The following is a 6,581-nucleotide window of genomic DNA, read 5'->3' as shown; positions in this document are numbered from 1 at the left end:
AATGTATAGCATCTGCCTTGAAAAAACATGTAAAGAACATACATAAGCCATTTAGAGACAGCAACAGAAAGCTGTGTCAGAAATATGTATATGCAGAGAACTTGTTTTTATTTTATTTTTGAACAAAACAGAGAACTTATCTGTGCACCTCTGTTCTTAACAGCAATGGTGCTGCAGATTGCGTCTCTGTAGTAATTCCCAGAAATATAAGAAACAAATAAAAACTGTAACCCCTTCAAATATCTTTTAGAATGCAATTAGTTCAAGGGTTTGAACTATGAAGAATAGATTCATACACTGATCTGACTCTGGCTACAATGTGCAGCAGCTCGAGTGGGCATCTTTAATCGAAAACCCATCTTTTGCCCAGTGCATGCCATTGCAAAGCAAACATAGCATTTTTTTAGATAAAAGGCCTTGGCCTGACTTTATAAATAAAGCCACACGGCAGCATTACAGACCCGAACACCCAAACAGATAACAAGAACCGCGAATCCATCGACCAAAGCCTAGAGCAGGTGAAAGAAGATCCAGAGCGATACATGGCACCCTGCCATACACGGCGCGCAGGCCGGAGGGGAAAGACGACTACGACCAAACCGATAAAACCACCGCAACAGAGATCAGGCTTTAGGTCCCAGCCCGAAGAAGAAGGATGCCGAAGCCCGAATTTTGGCGATGAGCACGTCCAGGGCATCCCGATCGTCTTCTTTAGTCAATAATCTCCACTGCTGCAATATGATACAAGATTTGAAAAGAACGTCAACAGGTTTAGATGGAAAGATATGCTCGATAGTAAATTTGTTCCTAGTAGTCCAAAGGGACCAACATAAGGCACCCAAGCCAACCCAGAACACCCTCTTGGTGACCCCAACCAAAACCTTGGCTAGGGTTCTAAGCTCAGAGAAGGACGGGGGATTCCAAGAGACCTGAAGCCAAGATCTGATGCAACTCCAAACGAACTTAGCCAAGACACAATGGAAAAAGATGTGGTCCGTGTTTTCCAAAGCACCACAAAGGCGACAGAACTCTGATCCCGGACCATTGCGCTTGCGAATCTAATCAGCCGCAGGAAGGCGGCCTCTGAAGGCTTGCCAAAGAAATATCTTAATCTTAGGAGGCACTTTAGACTTCCAGATGGTAGAAAATCTATTCGAGGGGGTAACTCCGATAAGCCTAGAGTAAAGAGACTTGACCGAAAACCTGCCAGAAGACGAATGAGGCCAAATTACAGAATCCGGTGCCTCTGAGAGCACGGGGAAGCGGGCAGAAAGATTTTGCCAATCCTCCAACTCTTCAGGAGACAGGGAGCGGCGAAAAGCCAGGTCCCAGTTATTATCCGCCACCTCCGCAATGGAGATGTCCGGCTTAGGACAGTAGGAAAACAAAACCGGGAATTGAGTAGCCAGAGGAGCATCTCCACACCACCAATCCCGCCAAAAACGAACAGAACTACCATTGCCCACGATAAACTTAACATGCTCCAAGAAATTGATCTAACTTTGACAAGGTTCTTCCAGAATTGAGACCCTCGTCTAGCAGAAGCAAACAGGGGGCTAGATTGAGGGAAATACTTGGCCTTGAGGATAGAATACCAAAGAGAGTCGGCCCAGTAGTCATAATTTTCCACCACCATTTAATTAAGCATTTGTTCATGACCAACGTATTAATAATGCCTAAACCCCCAAGGTTCTTAGGCCGACACATAAGCTGCCACTTGACTAATCTATATTTCCGCTTATTATCCGCCGCATTCCAATAGAAGGCACCCCTGTGTTTGTCAAAGCCGGCGTGAATACCAGCCGAAAGGAGATAGAAACCCATAAGGAACATAGGTAGGGATGAGAGACAGGAGTTGATTAAGGCCACCTTGCCAGCATTAGTATTGTATCTACCGTGCCATGGAAGGACCCTGTTTCCCACTTTAGCTACAGCCGGGGCAAAATCCTTAGCAAGAAGTTTAAAAGGAGAAATTGGGAGGCCCAGATATTTGAATGGAAAGGAACCTAAAGAGCAGTTAAGAAGCCTGGCCACACGCAGGGCTTCCGCATCATTCACACCAGTAACTAGAACCTCACTCTTGGAGAAGTTAATCTTTAATCCAGAGACCGCTTCGAAGCAAAGAAGGATGAATTTCAAATTGGCAATACACGCATCATCCAATTCAACCATAATGATCGTATCGTCGGCATACTGAAGGTGAGAAACCCCTTCCGGAAGGAGATGAGAGACCACTGGACTAATGTGACCACATTGAGTCGCCCTCGTGAGAATACAGGAAAAGGCATCGGCCACAAAATTGAAAAGGACAGGGGAAGCAGGATCCCCTTGACGAAGCCCCCTGCCATTGGCAAAAAAATTACTAATATGCCCATTCACCGAAACGGCAGTGTGGCCCCCAGTGACCAACTGCATGATACGATGCACGTAAGCTCCATCAAAACCTTTCGCGAGCAAGACCTGCTTAAGAAAAGACCAGCTGACCGAGTCGTATGCTTTTTCAAAGTCTAACTTATGAATAACCGCTTTAGCACCCTGAGAATGTAGGTCATGCACAATTTCGTGCAAAGAGAGGATACCATCTAAAATAAACCGACCCTTGATGAAAGCAGATTGGAAGGGACTAATAACTCTGTGAGCAACCGGAGAAAGGCGGTTCGCGAAGCCCTTAGCCGGGAATTTGGCAAAATTATTAATCAGAGCAATAGGACGAAATTGAGAGATTAGTTCAGCCCCCTTGACCTTGGGAATCAGAGAAATGACAGCATAGTTCAAGCGGGAGATATCGATATAGCCAAGGCAAAATCCCTGTATGACATTGCAAACCAGCTATTTTAACTGAGGCCAGAATTTTCGAAAAAAGGAATAGAAAAGCCGTCAGGCCAAGAGGCCGCATTAGGGTTAGCGCAGTTAACTGTCCCAAATTTCCTGATCAGAAAGGGGGATCATCAACGCGGCGTTGTCCTCGGCCGAAACTTTTAAACCCATGTTCCAGAGAGAAGGGGAGATCGAGAGGCTCGAAGGAGGTTTCGCCTCAAGCAAAGTAGAGAAGAAGTCCCGCACGTGATTCATAATAACAGATTGGTCCAAAGACCGCACCCCATTGATGATCAGATTGTTGATACCACAACGCCTCCTCCGACCGTTCGCAATGGAAAAAAAATATGCAGTGGGGGAATCGCCCTTTAGCGTCCAATTAAGCGTGCCCCGCTGTTGCCAATACACCTCAGCCTGATGGTGCAGCTGCAGTAAGGCAGCCTCGAGGTTATACCTCACAGACCACCATCCTCGGAAAGCCCAGCAGAATCAGCAGTCAAGTCTAGTGCCAAGATTTGGGTCTCGAGGAAATCTTTGGAGCGACGTTCCTCCGCCACACGGTTGCGGGACCAGCCTCTAAGGAACTTACGCAGGTTGTAGGAGCAAGAATGCCAGTCATCCAGAGGACCGAAAGAGCGTGAATTAGAGGAGAGCAGATGAGATATCTTCACAGCAATCATATCACAAAAACCATCCACGAGCAACCAGGAGGCATCAAATTGAAATCTGGCCGGAGGTCTAAGGTTAACAGAACCGTCGTCAACAATGAGAGGGGTATGGTCAGAGCCAACAATACATTTGGCACCAAGGGAGGCCCTAGGAAAGAGGGAGTCCCACCTAGGACATATGAGAACTCTATCAAGCACAGATCTAATAGGATTAATCTGGTGATTAGACCAAGTAAAGCGGGCTCCAACCCGGGGAAGTTCACGAATAACATTGGAGCTGATAAACTCATTAAAAGCATTCGCTAAAGGCCAGGAGAAGATATCGTTGCTTTTATCAGAAGGGTGGCGAAGAAGGTTAAAATCACCCCCGATAACCATCGGGAGGTTACAGGATTCGATCTTCACAGAAAGTTCGTTAAGAAATAGAGGAGCAATAGAATGATCAGCAGGCCCATAAACCACTATTACCTCCATTAGAGTATTCCGCGCTTTAAGACAGAGAACATCACTAACCCAAAAGATCCCATGGTCATAAGCAACAACATCGAAGATGTCCTTATTCGAGCCTATCAAAATCCCATCCGAGTGGCCCGAGGAAGGTAAAACATGCCAATCAAATCTATCCATACCCACGATGGCAGAAAGTTCATTAGGGGAAAAGGACTCCTTAAAAGTTTCAACCAACCCCACGAAGTCAATATGGTTCGAGCGGATCAAATCTTTTATTTGGTCACGACGCCCCCTAGCGCCGAACCCTCTAATATTCCAAAATAAAGCTTTAATTTATAAGAAAGATTCTTAATGCGGAGACTAGACCTGCTAGGAGCCACGCAGGTTTTAACTCTTTTAGAAGTGCCCCTCCTGGAGGGACCAGGCTGGGGCTGGCCACTACCAACACCAGACCCGCCTCCGGACCCAGAGGGTCAATAGACACAGTAGTGTCGGAGGTAACGGCCTCCTTAGCTTTGGCAATGGCCGCCTGAGCAGCCACGTTAGCCGAATGATTGCAAGAAGAGAGCTAGGAGAGCCCACATTAGAATCAACCACCACTCCCACATCCGACATGGAAGATCCTTCGCAGCAGCCCGCTTTTCCGCCCGTTCCAGAACAGAGCTACCCGAGTTGGCCACCCGCCGTCCTTTGCAAGCCGTAGACGCCGGCGACCGAATCGCCTGCGACCGAGGCATGGGGGAAGCCGAAGACGGACCAGAGCGAGACATGGACCCGAGCTCCTTGTCGAGGCGACGGCAAACACCGGCTGTGGATTGTTTAAAGCCCAGAGAATTCCTGCTCTTAGCTGAGAATTTGCGCACCGAGGATTTCTTCTTCCGCTGGGACTGGGCACCCACCACATCACGCTCAGGGAAGGCAGGGAGATCCTCAATCTTGGAGCGGGTGGGGGAGATCGGGCGGGCCGGGAGGTTGGAGCAGGCACCAGACATGGGGGTAACCGCCACAGACGGAATCTTCAGAGAAGCAGCACCAGGAACATCCGCCATGGAATCAGTAGGAGGGATCGCCAAAGACTCCCGAGGGCTAGCACCAGAGGGAGCTTGAGACTGGAATAATTCCCTTTCAGACTCAGCCAAGCCATCCCATTCAGATTGGGTGAAACGGAGATTGGAGCCACCACTCTAGTTGTTACCGCCCATCGATCCATCCCCATCCTTATCGTGTTTATCCGTGGGATTAGAAGGAGGAGAAGGGGGAGGAGGGGGCTCATAGGCCGCCGCCCCCTCCACCCGCACCCCGAGCCTGATACCGTTGGGAGAGGGGAAAACGTCGATCAAACCATGAACACAACTCGGATCCAGGCACCAAATCTTCATCCTAGCGGGGCCAACCTTGGTCAGAGAATCCGAGTCCACCTCCACGGGCTTCCCAATTAGAACCCCTGCCGCCATGAGAAAATCGGACGAGCGGAGACCAGCTGGAAAATCATCAATGAGCACCCAGACCTGAGAGAGAGGGCCAACCACCGTACCATTGCAAGTTGCAGGCTTGACCGAGACGACCAGTTGGTTGAGGGGAAGGGTAAAGCTGGTACAGAAAGCAATCATCCGCAAGCACTCCTTGGAGGGGAACACCACTGAAAACTCATGGTCAGATATCTGGGCCACTTGCCAATCCCATCCAGCCTCATCCCAGATCCGGAGCCCATCGAGTAAGGTCTGGGGAGAGATCTTCTGGTCCCTCACATGAACAATAGCAGCATTCGAAAGCGAGGGGGCCACCTCCAGAGTAGGTAGATCAGAATCAAAAGCAAAAAAGGCACAACCAGGGAGACCCGTGCCAAACTGGAGGAGAGAGGGAGGTTTCGGTCTATTAGTGCAGTTGACCGTGAGGTGACCATCAGATTGGCAGATCAAACAGAAAGGGGGGTTGGTACAGCGAGATTGGAAGTGATTGGGCTTGTGGCAGGCAAAGCAGGTGAGCGCAGAAGGGTTGCTATGGGAGGCAGCGGAGGGGCGAGGATGCGGGAGGGGAGGAGGAGGAGGCAGGATCCCATCCCCCACCCCCGGAGAGGAGGAAGAACCAGGGAAAGGACCGGAGGGGCGCCGCGCCGGCCCCACGAAGGAACGAGGCGGCGGACGGGATCCCACCCCCGCACCAGCCGGACGAGGAGGAGGAGGGAAACGCCCCGGGGCAGGCGCGCCGCGCCCCGCGCCGAGCACAGGTAGAGAACCCGAGGAAGAAGAACCCCCACCACCAGAGGCCGCCGCCGCCTCCCATGGATCCACCACAGGAGGAAGGGAAGGGCCAGATCCAGGCCGCGGAGGCCCAGAGCCAAGGGCGCGCCCCTGCTCCAAGCGCCGCGACCAATCCGGACCAGCAGCCCAGGCCGCACGGTCCCGAGCCGCCTGCTCGCGGGCCGCCTGCTCCGACTCCAGCTTGGAGCGGAGCTCAGCCTCGAGCTCCAGGTCCACCGCCGACGAGGGCGACGCCTCGTGCGGCCTCTTACAGCCCGACACGGCCTCGCACGACGAGCCCCGAGATTTGTCCATGGAGAGCACCGCGGCAAAGGAGAGGAGAAGGGGAGGAGGAGGGCTAGATCTGACGAGGCGACGGATGGGAAAGCGATGACGGCGCAGATCT

This window comes from Triticum urartu, chromosome 3 (genome assembly GCF_003073215.2).
Source record: "Triticum urartu cultivar G1812 chromosome 3, Tu2.1, whole genome shotgun sequence".
Lineage (NCBI taxonomy): Eukaryota > Viridiplantae > Streptophyta > Magnoliopsida > Poales > Poaceae > Triticum > Triticum urartu.
This window is presented reverse-complemented; position numbering follows the sequence as displayed.